Genomic DNA, 20,423 nt, shown 5'->3' with positions numbered 1-20,423 from the left:
CGCGGAGATGAGAGACGTAATCTTACAGTAAAACTTTTCCATCACTTCGACTGCACTTTCTTCCTGCTGTTCTTTCAATAACCGCTCTAATGAGCATTCGAGTGGGCACAAGTCGCAAATGGATTCTTAAGAGCATGTCGATGCACATTTATGACTTACTGTGGGAGTGATAATGAGCTTTGTGCATATGCACATAAGTTCGACAAAGACAGATCTGAAAAAACACAACCAGGCATTTGTTGGGAATTATATATGTATAAAAAAAGAAGGCATATTTATGTCTTTACACAGTTTCATCATTTTATGCATCTGTGGTAAACATCCATTGGGGAAAGTGGTTGTAAAGTTTCTTTTCTGTTACTCTTTGGTTTCTCTATGAATAGCCTTATCTCACAGCATTACAGTGTCAGGGTCCTGATCCTAAGACAGGAGAACATTTATCACAGAGGCGGCCCATTTATAAAATGACATTCCTAAGTGGCCGGCTTCCAGCTAGGAGAACCAAACACTGGCTGTACTGAACACTGTAGGTAACAAGATCCAAGCTGAAATAGCAAAGAGTGTGTCACAAGGTGAAACACACCCTTCCGTATCCTTGAGATCTTTGCTTAAAGGTTACAGGAGAATCTACCCGAGCGCAGTTCCCTGGGACGAGAGGAAAAGTTAATCGGTCAATAACATTCAAACTTCATCCACTCCTCTTTGCTGATGTCTTTATGCACAAGATGCTGCATCACGTTCAGATCAAATCAATCATTAAAATGCACAAAAAGTGTGACATTAACATTGTTATTTACGGAGACAGTAGAAAAGTATTATTTATTCAAAGCATGTTGAATTATTCAATACAGAGAATGTTATGAGATTACGGCACTGAAAAGCGTGAACGTCTATGGTTGAACCGACCAATAAATCAGATTTTCTCCAGTGCCTAGAACAGCGATAGAGATGGAAAAAGATGAAGAATATACAGTATACAGAAATGAAAGGTTTCTTGTTGTGCTGCTGTACTGTTTGACATTAGCCATAAGGGAAACAGATTTGCACAGTGAACAGTGGTCAAGTCTCTACAGTAATTGTGAGCGCTAATTATACCTAAAATATGTACACTTCTACTCACAGCTCACAGAGCTAAGGGACTTGCATAAGACCTGCAGACACATCCAACAGCATGATCCGGTGTAGTCTCTCTGTTACGGTTAATAATTTACAGGGCAGTTAGGGTGCATGCAAAATGTGTATTGTTCTGGTTTGGGGGGGGGGATGCAGGGCCAATGATGATGATGTGATGATAAGAGACGACCCGCCCCCATTTCCCCCCTTGTTCCCTGCCCCTTAACGCCCTTGGTCTCGAGGCCCAGAGATCGACGACGTGACAGTGACATTAACAAGCCTCTGCCGAGGGGGCCAACTTCGTGGCCCCTAACAGCCCCTCATTAGCCTCATTATACAAGGACATATGGTTAAAATCACAAGAGATTGATTTCTGCTTTCGTTTTTGGCACGACACCCCCGGTGCTGCAAAACAAACAAACAAACAAGGTTCAAATGTCTCAGCATGATGCAGAGTCCATATCATAGCTGTATGTTAACATGCAAATTCCCAGGATAGGATTTATTTTGATAGGATTTTTTTGTTTCTGTTGTTTCATCTGCAGATATTAACCTCACTGATAACCTCTCCCTTGGTGTGCTTTTAGAGGTGGCATCAAGGATACACCATTTACTCCTGAAATACCGGATACACACTCCTATGGAAAAATATAAGAAGCAGTTGCTGATTGCTAATTGTTTTAAACAAGATTTGAAGTCCACACCAATAAATGAAATAAATAAAATGCCATGGAAGATGGCAAGTGAGAAACAGAATTACTGTTTCATTTTTTTATTCATTTATTTTTTTAACGACAGAATGTGTAAGTACAGAAAGTGAGAAAAGGGGTTCAACCAAGTTCATGTCTTTTCTACTTCATGCAACACTGAATAGCCATGAGACGTCTGGCCTAATTGGTCCTGTTATTTTTGCATTCCAGACAAAGCCGATTATAGACATGGAGTGACTTAAAGAGGAGAGCAGAAAACCTGAGTCATCACATCTGCCTTCAACTGCTCCAGACAAAACAGCTACCTTTCCTTGATGCTGATTTGCCCCCGAGTGTTGCTGACATTTGAGTGTGTGCACTATGACAGACCTTGTGGTGGATAGCTCACGTAATTCTGTGCCTCACACACCAGTCAGCCACAACATTAAAACCACCGACAGGAGGACTAAATAACATTGACCATCTTGTGAGAATTCAGTGTTCTGCTGGGAAACATTTGGACCTGGGATTCATGTTAATGTTACTTAGACATGAACTACCCACTTAGACTAGACCAGGCACCCCCACCCCATAGCAATGACACTGCCATCAAGGAGTGACACAGGCACACACACAAAAACGGTTTAGGAACAACTCAAAAAACATGAAACATAGCTCAAGGTGTTGACCTGGCCTCCAAATTCACTAGATCCCAAACTGATCAAGTATCTGTGGGATGATCCACAGAGGCCCCTCCCCTCAACCCATGGGGCCCAAAGCCCCCCACTAACAGACACCACAGGACACCCTCAGAAGGCCCATGTCCATTCTCTGATGAGTCACAACTGTTATGGAGGCACAAGGGAGACCTACACAATATTAGGCAGGTGGTCATAATGTTATGTCTGATCAATGTATGTGCCTCTTCATATTTGGAAAGAGGGGGAAGACACAATCCCACTTAACTCTCATGGGGTTTAATCTATTTTCACATTAACCCTTCGTTCCGATACTTGACCTGCAAGGTTTCCAGCAGAGCACCGTGGTGACAACACACAGATTCATGTGTCAGCTGGCATCTGTGAGGCGAAGCAGGACAATATTGTGCTGTTTGTCGATGTGATGTGGCTGCATGGCGTGACTCCTGTGGCCTGAGGAGATGGCCACCACCAGGCCATAGAGGGCCTAGCTGGGTAATAAATCACTGTGATGACAGGAACAGTGTCCTTTGCGTTACACTCACACTACACGCAGACACCTCAGCAACCAGTCATATAGTACGTTGCACAAACACAAGTTCTACTTGCACTTGCACAACTGATGCACCACTGGACTACAGGTTATTTCCCTGATTATTTTATATTTTATCACGTATGACGTGGGCTCATTTGTTTCGTCAATTAAAAGACAATAAGAATCTTCTCACCCAGATAGTTGCAATATGTGGTTGGTGTCATGATTGATAACACACACAAAACAAATCAATAAGCCTAAGCATCACATTCCCTAAGATACAGCATCTAATCAAAACTATCAATCCTGGATGTCTAGCCTGGTCTGTAGTCATTACCAGCCTGCAGAGCCCAGGGCTATTAGTGCTGCAGCTACCTACTGAGCTGAGCAGAGTACCTTGAACATTAGTGTGGTCAAACACTCGCCGTGCAGCAGGATGAATAAATGGTAAGGCTGTGGAGCCAGCAAAGTATGATCTTACTAATGGGCCTTGGTAAATGGACCAGCTACGGGTAGTAAGGGCTCACTGGCCTGCTCTGTGATCCAGAGCCGTGCCCATTTCACGGTGTCTGCCCGAGACCTGGCCACACTCACTCACCGAGATGGAGAGCTCCACTTAGGTACCGAATTTCAGGGAGGGTTTGTATGAGGTCCCGGGACAATCATTGGAGGCAAAAAGGGAGCTGTCTGTTCTTGTTAAGCTACGGGACGACGGATACAGCTTTGTGAGCGGAAATCTGTCTTCAATGAGCCTTGAACACTTTGGCCAATCTCACTGTCATCGTCTCACGTATATAGACAGCTAGACTTATAGAGAGCGCAGAGGTCACTATCCGTTTTATCTATTGTTTGACAAGGCTAAACAGACGATTGTGTACTTAGCATCACCCATTAGCAGGCTGAATTCATTGCTGGATTTTGTTGCTTGTTCGTTGTTAAAAATGAAAAACAGATCAAATATCATACTCAGTCTGCTTATCGCTTTGAATTAGCATATTCATCATTTAACCGGCGATAAGCCGAAATTAATGAGAAATCCCAAATCCACATCTGAAGAAATTATTTTATAAGTATAAACAGAGAGGAGGAACTCCCACACTGAGGCTTTAACAAGGAAGAGACAAAATTACCAGAGATCAGTTTTCCCTTAATCTGATAATAATTTAACTGACAAAACATATTGATATTACAAAAAACATTGTATTATTTTCTAATAACAAACTACTGTATAGTAAGTTTACACAATAAATGTATGTTTCGAACATATAGCTAGAGGTCGGCCGACAGAAAAGAGGAGCTCACCAGTAGAGCACTTTGGGATCCTGAGATGATAAACCTCGTCATTCATCATGTAATGACACAAGACAGAACTGTGTACTAGGAGCCTCCTTATGCTAGAGTCACTCTAAGAGAAATGTATAATGTAATATATAACATAATAATATAAGCATTAACTCTCTACCATAAGAAAGGAATGAGGAAATGACTAAATGACTCGCAGTATAATGATCTCCTCCGATGAATTATTGACTATTTCTGAATAAGAGAACAACATACTGTGAGATCGCTCTTCTTAATGCGCGTTTGATTTAGACCCCATCTGCGATGATGAGAACAGACCACACATTTAATCTTAACTGCTCTCAGTGGAGAAGTTTGAAGTCTTGCCATCTGATCTTCACTTAATGCTACAATAAAACAACTCTCTAAGAACAGTTTCAAATCAGTCAGGAGCTATATGTGCACTCTAAACCAAAGGAATAGTCCTCTACTCTGCTCCATTTATGTTTCAGGTGATATAAAAAAAGAGATTAATTCAATTTAGACCGGTGTCGATGGGCAATCACATTGAACAGTTGCCAATTTGCATTTTTTTCTTGTCTTTTTGTTTTTTCATGCCGATATTAAGAAATGGTGATGATGATAACTATTTGCAATCTCCTTTACAAGTGCCCTGTGCATTTTGCATCTCACGTTTCCATATGGATGCTGCTCATAAAATCCATGTGAATCACGTTCAGTATACAGCACATCAGTGGAAGACAACCAACTGCCATCTGGGCCCTTTAGTCCCACCCTCCAAATATTTGCCAGAAACCTTTTTAAGAAAAATCTCCACTATTTGACAAATCATATTGATGACTGTCATCATTCATCATTATTTGGTTGTGATTAAAGAACCTAATGTATAATTATTATTGCTGATATTATTTTATTCAACAATCTGGCTTAGCTTTATTATAACGTGGTCTCCTCTGCTAGAGATTTGTTGAAACTAGGTTTGAGTGTTGTGTATCCACAGTATGTGACTGTGGTAATCAGTTTTCAATCAGCATTTTGAAGGGTTTCTTACAATTCAGTGTCATTCTTTAATTCACCCAGCGGCTGGCTAGCTAGCTGCTAACCCTAGCAAGCATCTTTCTCTGTGGAAATCGACATTAGGAAGTTGTTCAACAACAAGGAAAGCTCCCCTAAAAGGATGCAAGTGCATCCACACAAAAATAACCCGTTACAGTATTGCTGTTTCATGGATTCCACTAATCTAATGGAATTGCACACTGCAGCAACGCATTGCTACAGGAAGTTTAGGGTTCATGCATCATCAGATTAAACAGAGACTGAACACGCCTTAATGGACAGACAAAGGACTGAACAGACTTGCCTCTGCAAAAGAGCATATAATGTTTGGCGAGTAAGGATGACCGGATGCTGAATTCACATCAACTGAAGCAAATCATTAAATTTACAGTAAATAAGATTATTATTTTGGCGGCACAGTGGGGAGGTGGTTAGCACTGATGCCTCACAGCAAGAAGGTCCTGGGTTCGAATCCATAGGCCGACTGTGCCTTTCTGTGTGGAGTTTGCATGTTCTCCCTGTGTCTGTGTGGGTTCTCTCTGGGTTCTCCGGCTTCCTCCCACTGTCCAAAGACATGCTCATTAGGTTAATAAACCTGTCCAGGGTGTTCCCCCGCCTTTCGCCCAATGACAGCTGGGAAAGGCTCCAGCACTACCTGCGACCCCTCACAGGAACGAGCGGTTACATAAGATGAATGAATGAATGAAAGATGATTATTTTGTGATAGTTTCCCTGCGCAGGGACTGTTGGGTGACCCCAACTCTACACTTGTGCCACTGTTTTTACATGATCTATTTCTGCTGAATAAGCTCATGTGTGTTATTCATTCAATTTGTGATTTAACACTTTTGTGTTATACTGACTGGTCTTGCGCCAGTGGGCCCATTCTGTTACGTGCAACATAGCAACTCAAAGGTCCTCTACTTCAGCGCAGGCCAGAGTTACTGTGAAACAAATTTAACAGCAAACTTAAGCTGCAAATGTAAGCTGTGTCAGCTGGTACTCACAAATCCATGGAGAATCCCCTGAAGCATGGAGACCCAGTGACAGGCTGTGGGTGGATTTCTGACTGGATGGTTCCACATGGTGACCTGGCTGGCAGTAGTAGATGAAACTGGAGACATCTCACAGGGTCCAATGAGAGTCCACTGGTCCACTCTGTCAATAGAGCACAGACGTCTTTCTCCTCAGTCAATTTAATGTCCAAAAGCTCTGGTTTAGTTGACACCCCTTAACATAGAGGAGCATAGGAAGTGACTAACAACCTGAGAGCATTGCAGATGTCCTTAATCGGTCCTTCTGACCACTGATGTATTGCCAACTGATGATTTCAGGAGTCCTTACAAAGTTGGTATAACTCCGGGTTAACTGAAGTTATGGCCATGTTCACTCTCACAAAAACAATAACACTACTGTCAGGGCTCTAATTCAGACTAAATCCACCTCAACACCCTTTACTGGACGATTTTCAAGTTCTGTTCATACATTTCCACTCAAACCTGGGCTTCCCGATTCTGTTTGTTCTCTAAACTCTTAGACGACTCACTTGGTTTTCCACTGAAACACTGCAGCCCTGCATGTCATCACCATTACCTGCTGTTGTCATGGAGCGACTACCAACCCACCACCCACGTGTGCACCGCAGCACTCATAAGATACGCACCCCCCCCCCACGCCAAGACCGTTAACACTCCAGGATCTGCGTTCATGCAGCAGAGCGTGGGACAGTTTGGAAGGAAGACATTTGATATCTCGATTAAAAATAGCAACCTGACAAATGAAAAAGAGCACAATATAAGAAGGAAGTTATAGGCCTTAAGTTATCAGTACATAATGTGGCTCGAACCGTCAGGGATGAGAAGGGGAGAAAGGATGCAACGGTGGACGCACAAACTCATTTTATAGGACTCTAAGGACTCTCCACGCACATTTAAATGTCTTATATCTATGGGGAAATGGAAACAGATACAGTTTGTTAATTTACTGCCTTCCTGTGCTGCTCAAAGTGTGTTTACAGTGAGGTTTATAGACTCAGAAATAAAATAACTGTTATTCAGTTATATAAAAAAACATCGATCTGCAATAAAGATCATGTAGACTGAGGTGTTAGATTATGAAGATAGGAGATAGAGACTGATAGGTCAGACATTCCAGCCCCTGTGTGAGGTAGTGTTTACCAAACCTTTTCACTTTACAGCTACATCCCTGTTTACCATATTCACATCTGACCACTAAAGTTTAGTCATTAGACCATAAGTAACACCCAGCACTCCTTTCTACGTATACCTTTACGCCCTCCAGTCAATTAAATAAATGATGAATAAGTACTGATCAGTGCAGTCATAAACAGAGTATCGTTGGGGATGGTCAGATAGTGTGATAATGCTCTGAATACACTAATAAATAATGTACTGCACACAGTGCTTTCAAACACAGTGCACCTTCAGTGTTTCTATTGACGAACCTGCATGTCAACGATAAAAAAGGATGTCAGACAACTATAACTCAATGAATACACACATTCTGTTTCACATAACTTTTGTATTTTAGGATTGCCGCTAACACACGCCACCACACGTAAAACAAAAACATTTAACAGCTGTCTTTCAAAGCCCTTCTGTTCTTGTTTCAGGACCTTTTATGTATTATGGATTGTTTTAGTCGTTTTCTTTTCAGTCGACAGTCATTTCTTTCCATCTGCTATGAATCCGTTTTAGATGTTTGCACTTTTTTACAGGTAGGGCTCTGATCTTCTCTTTCAACCGGCCCTATTGCCAACAGCTTCCTAGATGCTTTTAGAAGTTTTCTATGCGTAAACTAGAGATTCTTCTTACGCCACACTGTTGGTACTATGACTAGCATTTAACCAGTTAATAGCGTATTGGATTCATTTTAATGTGTGCTGATAAACGTGTCCATCTTAAGAGAGCAAACCCCCTCCATTATTATTTACAGGTGCCTGGCTTTTGTTAATTAGCTCAGAGTTCAGTTGTAAAATGCCGACTCTGCTTTTTATGTGCACAGCAAGCAAAATAGATGGATTTTAATTATGACAACGTTAACTTCATTAAAACATCAGGAAGTATTTATTCCAGGCTCATTATTCACAACAAAATGAACAGATTTTAATCTAAAATATATTTTAAAGATTATTTAATCTTATTTAAACTTATTTCTGTCTATAAAAATGGATAGACGGGCAGGTAGATTGCTACACAAGTCAAAAAACATCCTGTTTGACACAGATATCTTAATATAAATAAATAAGTAAATAACAGTCACTCCTACATACTGCCATATTGCAACAGATTGAAAATTGTTCTGTGGACTAAAGGGCAAATCAAAGAATGCTCCAAGAGACACAGCCAATGTCTGGTTTCGGCACAGAATATATGATAACATCACACGGTATAGCAAATATATCATATAACCTATGACAGGTGTAATGTCATTGTGTCAACAGTAATGATGGCACGTCTGCAAAATATGCTGCATATACTGTATACGGAGCTGTATTAATCATTCTGGCTAAAAACAAAAATCAGTTCCAGAATATATATAGACGTTTCCAGTGAATTATTCTGCACCTGTAGGGATGACTTTTAATACCTCCCTCTGACAAGCCTGAGGGACAGTGAGCCAATCACCTTCGGGAAGCAAACAATTCGCGTATGAGGGAAAAGGCCAAACTCTGAACCCTGCAAATGACAAATATCAGCGTAGTGAAAATGAATGCACAAGGAAGCACTAAGTTATTGTACCATGAACTCCATAAATCAATCAGAAAGGTCAGGAGGGGGTTAGAGATGGCATTAATCACACTGAGAGGTAGATAAAAACACAAGGGACGAGATGACAGGGAGAGCAAGCTTTCTCTTCTACCTTTGCCGGTGTCTCCTAAGTCTCTACAATTGCACACATCTGCCCCAAAAAATTACTTTCCGGAGGGATGTCTTTTACAGAGCTGTAGCTCTTGTTCACACAGTAAATCAAGGTGTTATTTTTTGAATTTTCTGAATTTTCTATCTTGTTTGTGGTCGGTTTCTGTCATTAGCCTCGCAAAAGCTAGCAAACTTTAACATGGCTTTGTTTGTTTGTTTCCTACAAACTTATTATCCAATATAGTTACTTAAATTATTCTATATTATGCAGGGTTGTATTGATAGACTTGTTTGGTCTGAAGTTAATGAAGATATTCTATTGTTATTTGCCTCCTTCTGGCCAAATTGTTAAAACACTTAAGACGATATAATGCTTTAATTCAGCGTGGGTTGGCTTACTTACCGCGTAGGTCACCGAAGTTCCTGCTGAAGCGCTATTCTTTACGTCATACCGAACAACCATTTAATGCGGTATTATTCACATCTCTATCTAAACAGAATCCAAATACAACACATTATACCCATTATTATTAATATATATATATACTTTCCACCTCTTCAAATAACCTCCTTTCAAGCTTGGCGGAGAGTTGAGTTTGTGCATTTATCTGTAGTGCAGCCTTGTTTGTGGCTGCAAGTGCTGCCTGCTCAGATTGGCACTTAAGGAGGTGTAAAAGCCAAGCCGACTGCAGCTGCACAACAGAGAACAGAGGGGGAGGCTGGTGCCTGGACGGTTAAATTAATGGGACGGATGCAAAAAATGGGAATCCCAACAAAAGTAAAAATTTGCAGCTACAATACTGTCACCTCGTGCATACAGCTGCCTCTCTTATCAGTATTTATTAGCATTGTGGGTATGCTAGAGGAGGGATGTGGCAGGACACGGCCATAAGGAGCCATCACGCGCAGGTAAAGGCCACGGTCTCCTATCAGAAATGCTATCCATAATTTATCAGCTAAACAAATGATGCGCCTTGGCTCTCCCATTGCTCTCAAGCCCTTATCTGTCTCTGGCTGGAGCTTAAAAACAAAGCAAGCTGAGACAGAGACCTAAGCTGAGGGGACAACAATAATAGAGCGGGTAATCCATGTAATTGTTCTTTTACTTTACAATTAGACTGTCAATTACACATAAAAAATGCATTCTCAAACTATTCACAGTATAATCAGCTATTTACCGAAACCTCAAAAGGTTAACTAATAAGTAGCAACCGGTGATGAATGTGTTCTGTATGTGAAACTGCTGCCACTGTACGAGCTGTAGCTACAGGGTTCTGCCATGTGATGCACCGAGTCCTTCCTCATGTTTTTGACATCAAAAGTGTATTCATCAGAAGGCAATGATCCATCTTGTGCTCCGTTTAGCCTGGAGCATATCAATATCCCAGCGTGCGTTTTCTATTATTACATATGGGGCAGTATTTTTGTTTCCTTGTAACAAAGACGGGTCCATGTCATTTGTAAAAATAAAGCATACGCAAGTCTGAATTCGTCTCCAACTGCCGACGTGACTAGAACACCTGCTCTCCCTTCACGTCTCTTTTTTAATAAATATATATAATACAAAGACATTTATGATTTAACAACTTTGCCAAAGAAAACATGACAACTCATTTAGCGGCGTTTATGTACATTCACAATGCCACGACATTGGAACCAAAACAAAACCTGATGCATACAGATGTAACCTTTAAAAGAATGTTTTCTACGTTTCTATTATTAATGCGCCGCCTTCAAAATCCAGTCCAGCAGAAAAGTGAACAGGACAGGCTATGTTGGTTCTACTCAGTGTCTAACAGTTATTTGCAATACCATAGCTAAATAAGATAAATAATTTAGCATCCTCGTGTCGCGGCATTGTAATAAAGCTGATGTCTTTATGCGGTGGGGATCTGGCCGGCGGTGCAGTTTCTAAGTGAGATGGATGAGGCAAAGCCTAAACTGCTGAGGGGTGAAGTGAATTAGGCTCGCATTAGGGCTTACATTTTACCATTACAATCAAAATGGAGGTAGAGCGGGCGGACCTCGTTCCTCTGCCGAGAGAGCGCTCGCCATACAGCACGGGCTCAACGTCTTGAACGGGATTAAATCTCTGAACGAAACTAAGAGCAATTAAAAATGAAGATAAGAAAGCCAAAGGTTATCTTAAATATATATTTCCTGCAGTGTATGTGCGTGGCTTTGTATGCTCATATTCTGCACAGACAGAGTGTGTGGTATGAAACACTGGCTAATTATGATGTGTAATGTGCTTACTGCACATATTTGACAATCCTGTTATCAACATTAAGGATAAATTAAACATCCCGCGAACATGGGAATTAATTTTCTAGCTTGCTAAAATGGTATTGTCTCCCCAGGTATAATTATCTCTAAAACAGAGCACAGTCATTTAGATTAATATCTATTAAATCTGTCACCAATTATAGAAATTAAATAAATAACTTTTGGAGGCTCATAATACAAACAGAAGCTGAGTCAACTACCTCGGTTCTTGGTTCTTTCTCTTCATTAACCCCCCCCCCCCCCCCCCCCACACACACACACACCTAAAATAAATTGCACACACACTTGATGAATGATCGAGCAGCAAGGATTACACTCTAAGAGACAAAAGGACGCGGCTGAGAGGAAGTCTTCTGACAGACTTTCACCTTGGTTAGAAATGTCAGAATGTCATGGCTTTCTACGTGGCACTACTCGCAGCAGCCTCATTTGATACCCAATAAATGTATGACAACATTTCAGTGGAGCAGTCAGGCAAAGACCTGGGTCGCATTTTAAAAACATCTCCTGACCTTTCCGCGGTGGCGGTAATTGCTAATGCCAGACAAGGAGAGAATATAAGTCTCTCATGAGCCACAGCGTCAGGAATGGACCCGATGACTTTGGCGAAGGGAATAGACAGTGAGTCACAATCTCAAGGAAGAAAATAAAATCCAACAGCAGAGTTCAGGCTACGAGTACAACCTAATCACCCTGCGACGCTCTCGACAGATGATGAAAATAAACTGTGCATCATATCCTTTTGAAAAAGCAAGGTACTTTTAAGTCTCACATAGAGGCAGGAATCATATTCTTTACCTTACGCTCAGTGTCAAGGGGCTTAAAATTGATGGCATGGTGACAACAAATCCATTCCACTCTTACTTCAACCCAATCCCGTGGCAGGAGACAGATCAGAAATGAAATTAGAACGACATAAAGATATCTTGAGTAGATGGAGGAAAAAAAAAATACTTGAACAGAAGAAACGGCTACAATCCGAAGCAGTCAAAGAACTTCTTCCACCAGTGAGCATGTCAGGAGGAATTCATCACTGGGAATAAAAAATAAAGCTCCTTTCATATCAAGTTATTAAGTCACAGTCTTCCCATGAGTGCTTATTCTTGCTGATAAAATACAGTATCCAGTTCATAGTATATCTAAATAAGTAAAAGTCTGGAATTCTTTCTAAAATAAATGTTTTCGAATAAATGAAGAAAACTCTTTAAGTTAAAGTTACAGGTGCAGTCATCAGTTTGTAGTAGAGAAAAACGGCATCTGATTGGACACTGTAAATTTCTGTGACTTAGTCAGTAAGAGTTAAATCAAAGATAAATAGTAAATAGTAACAGATGTACATTTAACAAACACTGCCGTACACTTGCTGAGAGGATAATGGCGTTTCCCGCCCATGCACTGCCTCCAGCCATGAGCTCTCAGCTGTCCCTTTGGCCAACAAAGCAGGGACGTTAATCTCATCACCTGGGTCCATTGTTGATCACACTAATCACAACCGGAGGAGACATTGGATAGATAGAAATATATGTGTTTATGGGGCCTGGAACAGGACTTAGGCAGGTGTTTGGTTTCTGTGCCATCGCTGGTGCCAGTGCTCACTGCCCATTCGTATTATAGCCTTCAGCCAAAGAGACAGCTTGCGAGGCGCTGGCCCCTGATCCCAGCACATTAGTTTAATGCCTAGATCTGTGGAACTGTTCCTGACTCCCACTCCAGCTTGGCACAGCAGCCGGCCAGCCAGACAGAGAGAGAAGAATACATGCAAGTGCGCACACCCACGCCTGCCATCATCATACGACAGTTCAGAAATGCAAAGTAGCATCTTGAGAAAGCTGCTTGCATCTACTTTCTGTAGCTTCTAAATGGCATCAGCTGTGAACAGTCGTGTCATGTGGGAAAGAGTATGTTGTGGAAATGCAGCACTGAAATGGCCCAAGAATGTCTTTGTGTATTAGCAGTGCCACATTCTTCTTCCCTGGTATATGTGGAGCTCTGCACTATGAGGATTTATTTATTAGGCTCTTGCCATAAGCGCAGCATGTGCTCATAATTAGAGTTATTTACCAAGAGTAAACAAGATCTATGCAAGTGGATCACTGAGTAAATACACAGCAGGTTGCGAGATGACCAATTGTACCTCAAATATAAGCCCATCCATCCTCGTAGACGTCATCAGAAGGAGACCAAGGGGGCAACTAGCAGCCCATCTGTCTATGTGTCAGCACCTAAGTGTCAGCGCTAAGGAGACGCAATCTGTTCAAGATAACCTGCCAGAGGAAGAGAGCAAATAAACATCTGCATGTATATTTATACAGTATATCCGAGACTCCAGTCTAATGAGTGTTAGGCGCGCTGGATGAGGAGCTGGAATTGAGTCTGAGCCAGCATTAAAACGCATCATCTGCCGAGATCTTCTCGTCTGTCTTTTTCTTGGTTTCACCTGGACTTCAAGACACGCCGACAGCTGTGTAAGCCCCTGGAGTGGAGATCTAGCAGCAAACATATGGGCTGTCAGCAGAATGGAGGAGACAACCTCTTGTCAGAGAATTTTCAGTTTTTATGACACTTGGTGAGGAGGGAGACTTTTTGCAGAAGGCTGGTTGAAGGGTCGGGCTTTGACAACAAGTTGATGAATGTGGCAGAAAAAAAAAAAGAAAAACCTTTGTTCTGTATTTTAATAAGCAGGATGTAAAGAGAGCTTTTGTAAAATGGAAACTTGGTCACTTATACGAGTGCGTTAGAAGCTTGCGGAGAAACAATTTCGTTAAGGGAAGTAAAAATTAGAGTCTAAATACTGGCAGGAAATTAAGCTCAGGAGTAAATACATTTTGATCGCTTAGTCAGATTCAGCCAATCAAAGAGATCAGAATCTCAACGAGTAGAAAAAAGATTTGGAAAACAAGCACTAAAGACAGACTCGAATCAGATTTTTGCAGTGAACACACACACACACTCACGTCACCACCTGCGCCTTGTCAACACCGACCCCTACCAGAGCCCCTGCCTGCGACGTGTGATGTGGCGAGAATATCAGCGCGTTCCCACAAATCAGAAGGTGCAAATGTTTGCACAGCTTAACCTTGTGTGGGTGAGGGCTAATTGAGGAATACAGAACCACTGAATGTGAGTGTGTGTTAGAAGGAAAGACGAGCAACAAGGCTGTATTTCCATTCAGCCCTTCTACAGACTCTAGCCTTCTCTGACACTTTTTTCCCTCAGTACTTTCAGCTGCTGGGCTCTGCTCAGTCATTATAATCCCTCACCTTTTGATTCCCTTTATCACTCACTCGTGTGTTTTTTAAAGGAGAGTGAGCAGTTCTTGTTCAGATAACGCCAACCCTTTTTTTTTTATATAACAAAGTGAAAATGCTCAAGGCAATAAAACGAGAAAGAAGTGAAATCACAGCCTTCTTTCAACAGTCACCATTTACAGAGGGTGAGCATGTAATGCAAATTTTAAGGAAGGCTTTGTAAAACATAGAATGCGGTGGCAAAACAGTTTAGTGTATTAAAAACCTTGAAAACCGACTGCTGCATTTGTACTGTTAGCAAGAAAAAAATAAATCTGTCACTTAAGTGATAGAAAAACATCAATTTTTAAAACAGTTTTCTATCAATCTTCTTTTAATGGCATGCTAGCGTTAAAGTAAATTTAGAGCTGGGTTCTTTGGAAATATCATTCTCAACTACACAGAGCCAGCTCACTAGCAATATATCAATTTACATCTATTCCAGAGCATGTAGTTTAGCTTCCCAATGGCATATTGTATTTATTTGCTAAACAAGAAATATCTTCTCCCCTGATCCATCATGGCATCCCCGTCTATGGTTGCAAAGAAGTTGACAGGGTTTCTAGGCTTTCAATTTAGTTTGAGAGACTGCCTTTAGGGCCCTGACAGGGACAACTGGCTTCACGCACCACCTGCCAATAATGTTAACAAGTACCCACAGCCCCCCAACTAATGTGGCCTGTTCCAAGGTTAGAGGGATTGCTGGCAGTAATGGCCATATTTTTCCCACATGGTGTCCAGCTCTCAGGAATCCTCCCTGCAGGTTGCAGTGCACCACATTTTTCCATGCAGCTGCAGGAAACAACACGCATGCACCGCATGCCAGCAACTTTTCTAGCACTACCAAAAGGATCTGCTCATGGCGTGGATACATCCCTCACATTGACTCGTGCTACACTGTGCTTTTTATTGTTATATTGCATTTACAGTGCTGAGATGAGCTCTAAAAGTAATTCTTTCCAGCTTTAACTTGCATTAAAAAGGTGCCAGTATGCAGAATACTCCAAGAATCCACGTTGTTTTCAAGGTATGCAACCACTGTTTTACTTTAAATACTACAGATAAACTAAAGTCAACTAAGCCAAAAATCTTGCTGGGGATGGCTGCTGCCATCAAGGAGTGTCATTGCTATGGGGTGGGGGTGCCTGGTCTGGTCCAGGGGGGTCGTACATGTCTAAGTAACATCCACATGAATGCCAGGTCCAAAAGTTTCCCAGCAGAACATTGAATTGCCACAAGATGATCAATGTTATTTACTTCTCCTGTCAGTGGTCATAATGTTGTGGCTGATTATGTACATACGTATACACACCTGATGAATGATATGTATGTATATATACATATATTCATTGTATTACAAAAAAAGAGCAATGACTTTTATGACTCCAAAACCTTTCAGCCTGATTATTCAAATTTAGAGATTGGTGAAAGGAGAAAACAAACCATGCAGCATGCTTGAACAAAACATTTCTGAACCAGAACAATCTGGCGTGTTGAGTGTTAGTCGTATCATTTCACGGTGCTCAGGCGATTTAAACACAGTCACTTCTCTTCCGCAACCGTTATGGCATGCATAATAAATAGGTGGTGAAATCATTTGTCAGGCTTTGATGGAAGTTGTTTAATACCCGGGGGATGGGTCTCTCACTTTCACATGCTAAGATGAAGCAAATGCCGTGTTTGTTCACTTGACTCAAAAGGCCGCAACATTAATACTTAGAACAAAATTATTATCAAAGCATTCTGTGGACATAGGCTTCCCCTCACATGAGAGATAATCAGTTTGAATGGGTCTGTGTGCTGTAATCGTTTTGCCAACACAGTCCCAAGGCTCAGGGGCCTCTTATGCTCTGTAAAATATTAATGACACTCCAGTAAAAAACATTTAAAGCTACTCCCAGAAGACATGGGAAACCAAAATATCTTCCCCCTAGCTGAGCACACGAGGCTCAGCTGCGTAAACGGGCCTCACTGCCAAAGCTCCAGACAATGACCTTGGTGAGAGTGCAGCACTGGGTCAAACACAGGTATTGACACAATAAGAGCTAAGAGGGCGAAACTAAAAGAAGTTTGGAGAATGTAATTTCATGAGCTCTCTTAATGCCAAACTTCTAGATGTGAATATTCAAGTGTGCTTTCAAATATGAATATGCTTGATGTGCAAAAAGGCATCATTTGGGGGTGAAAGGGCTTCCACATTGTCTGCAGTAGTTTATGGAGTCTGTGTACGTTCCAGCCAACTGTGACGCGTCCTCAACACGGGGAGCAGAGACAATCCAGAGAGCTATTCTGGGTATTCTGTCCTGGACGGTTGGCTTGGGCCACAGCCCAGACATCATGTTAAGATCCTCCGTGCTCTTAAACACACAGAAGGAGAGGAGTGTTTTATCCTTCCACTGGTGCTCATTATACGGAATATCACGGCACGGCAGCCGGACCATTAGCACGTTTACAGGAATTGTGGAATTCCTCCATCTTATGAAAAATATCCACACCGACTGAACAAATAGATACAAGACTGAAGGTTGGAATGACGGAGTATGAAAGAGACGAGCTGTCGGAAGCCAATTCGCAGTGATGAAAAACACAGCAGGGGGAATCAGGAAGCATCTTGTCTTGATTTAAAACACTGATTAATTTTTGACAAATGCAGAAATAAAGTGGTAAATCGGCAGAATAATTGAACTGAGCACAGACAACAAACAGGCAGATTATGCTAGTGAAAGGAGGCGCTTCAGACCGAGCACCTGGACTCCAGAACATAAAACAGCTTCGATCTCCTTTTACCATTAAGAACACTAGAGGGTGGACAGTTATTGTTTCGACAAATGCGTGTGCACTGTAATGTGCTATAAACACATCACAAGGGCGCAAGCTTGAGTATGGCAGCGAGAATATCAAATAACATAGACTAGGTAGAAGTGAAGGATGACCTGCTAATGGGACGATTATGTGTGAAACATCCTCTGCAGGCTACACAGCGTACTGTATATCTTCACATAGTTTTCACACATGGGTGCCTGTGGAGAATTGGCGAAATGCTCTGCACAATCATGCAGGTTAGTACCTATGAGGGCCTTTAAACCCTGCTATATTTTTCTCATTAATTTGTTCCATTAGCTCGTGGTTATGCAGGTTGCAGCTAACTGAAAACGTTATTAAGCTAATAATGTTTGTTTTGTCTTGTGTGGGTTGAACCTGATGCTGCTGGAGTGGAGTGCATATCCTCCCTCTCTACCTTTCATTCCCAGGAGCTGTTTGCTTATTGTAATTGAAGATGGGAGAGTTTTTTTTTATTTTTTTTATTCCCTCCGGGGATTCCTTCAGTTCTCTAATCCATATTGACATGGTGTCTCCAGGAGATGGGCAGAATGTTAACCTGCAGTGCTGCTATGGCCCCTCATTATAAAGTGGCCAAGTGACAGCCTCCTCCCACCTAAACCAGCCACATGTCTTTACTTAATAAGACATAAGACATAAGACTTTTATTTAATCCCACGTGTGGGAAATTTCCTTGTTCCAGTAGCACAGAATTTGGCAAAAAAACATATATACAGAAAGACAGTGACGACTTTGAACAGGGAAAAGGTTATCAAAAAAGCACAAAAAACACAAATAAAAAAATTTAAAAAATATATATCAAAAAAATATACAAAAAAATGACCATACTCTGAGAAAATATAGGGAGGAGAAATAACTAGAAAATATAAAGACATTCTGTATGTACAGTGTGGAGAATAAATAATTGCTTAATGTGCTTTGAGAAAGACATTTTGAGTTGGTGAGGTAGTGGTTTGTGCAAAAACAGGCAGTGCAAAGAAGCTTAGTTTGTGCAAAAAGAAAAGTACAGTTACTATTGACTCAGGCTGGTGTTGTACAGCCTGATGGCAGCTGGGATGAATGACCTGCGGTAGCGTTCCTTCTTGCATCGTGGATGCAGCAGCCTGCTGCTGAAGGAGCTGCTTAGGTCTGAAACAGTCTGATGCAGTGGGTGAGAGTATACCACCAGTAATACCACTGTCTGATCAATCCAGAGGAACTAGTGTGGTGGATTGGAGTGTTTGCACTTAGCTCCATTTGAATATAATACTGTGGTTCTCCATCTAGGTCAGTTTTCCACATTTACAGTTTAAAGGTGGTGCAATTAAAAAAAAAAAGAAAGAAAACGACCTTAGTTATCCAGTGTAATACTGTCATGAAACCATGAACAACATGTCCTCAATCGAATTTTCCGCTAATATCACTCCGTCTAACTTCATCAGGATTCAGCCTATCACACAGGAGCCATGACTGAAGGTGGGTGTAACCGTTTAAAGCCGCCATTTACACAGCCAGGCATTTTTAAATGGTTTCATATCCGCACGCTCAGAATCTGAGTAAGGCTCGTCACGTGCTACCTTAGAAGCAGAAAATTATGCTGGCAAAATAATTATATTTTCAAAAAATGGCATTGCGGTGCTCTAAACCTCCTTGACCTTTTCGGTATCTGAGATTTCACAGCAACACAACATCTTGGTCGCATTAATTACATGCGCAATGTGGAAAATGTTTTAATGGGCTTTCCTTAGAAAATCTATTTTTTTATACCTTTGTCCGAATATTAAAAATATTATTAGTACAGTATTTGTCTCGTGTCCATGAAAAGCCATACAAAACAGACAGAACATGCATGTATGCTCCTCATTATAAAACATTCATACTGATGGCGAAACTTTGGGCCATGTCTATTTAATTGGTGAGTCTGGGTGTTACGTGAATAGCATGACAGGACAACATCCAAGTTTCCTGAAGTGACAAGAAGACAAACAACAACCTCAGTGAGTAACATTTGCTAATTTTAGCATCAAAGGAACCATGGACATCCTTTCCTTTGTTAAATTGATTATTTTTTGCATTTTTGCTTCCGCACAAGACAGCAGCATGAAGTCATAGCGAGCAGTGACACGTTAATGGTTTGGTTCACTCTGCTTCACTTTCGGATATAGGGATAATGATTTATTCCTCCTTTTTTACAAGCAATGCTGCTTACAGACCACGAGCAGTTGCTCCTATGGCTGCTGCCTGGAAGCTGTGTTTTCTATTTTGAATTAGCAGCAGCAGCAGGGTGCAATGCCACAGCAGTAGCACACAGCTACCTCCAATCCTACCAGCATGTACAGAACAGGCTGCTGCTTTCTATTAATCACAAAGTAAAATGTTACTGTACCCAAGAACACAGTGTATCGTAGCTGAATACACCGATCAGGCATAACATTATGACCACTATTTTGTAGGTCTCCCTTGTGACTCATCAGAGAAAGGACATGGGCCTTCTGAGGGTGTGCTCGCAACTGAATGTTGTTAGTGGGGGGCCGTTGGATCCTATGGGTTGAGGGGAGGGGCCTCTGTGGATCATCCCACAGATACTTGATCAGTTTGGGGTCTAGTGAATTTGGAGGCCAGGTCAACACCTTGTGCTGTTCGTCATGTTTTTCTGAGTTGTTCCTGTTTTTGTGTGTGTGCCTGTGTCAGGCTGCATCCTGCTGGGGATGGCTGCTGCCATCAAGGAGTGTCATTGCTATGGGGTGGGGGTGCCT

The sequence above is a fragment of the Chelon labrosus genome (assembly GCF_963514085.1).
Source record: "Chelon labrosus genome assembly, chromosome: 10".
Taxonomy (NCBI): Eukaryota; Metazoa; Chordata; class Actinopteri; order Mugiliformes; family Mugilidae; genus Chelon; species Chelon labrosus.
Note: the sequence above shows the minus strand (reverse complement) of the source record.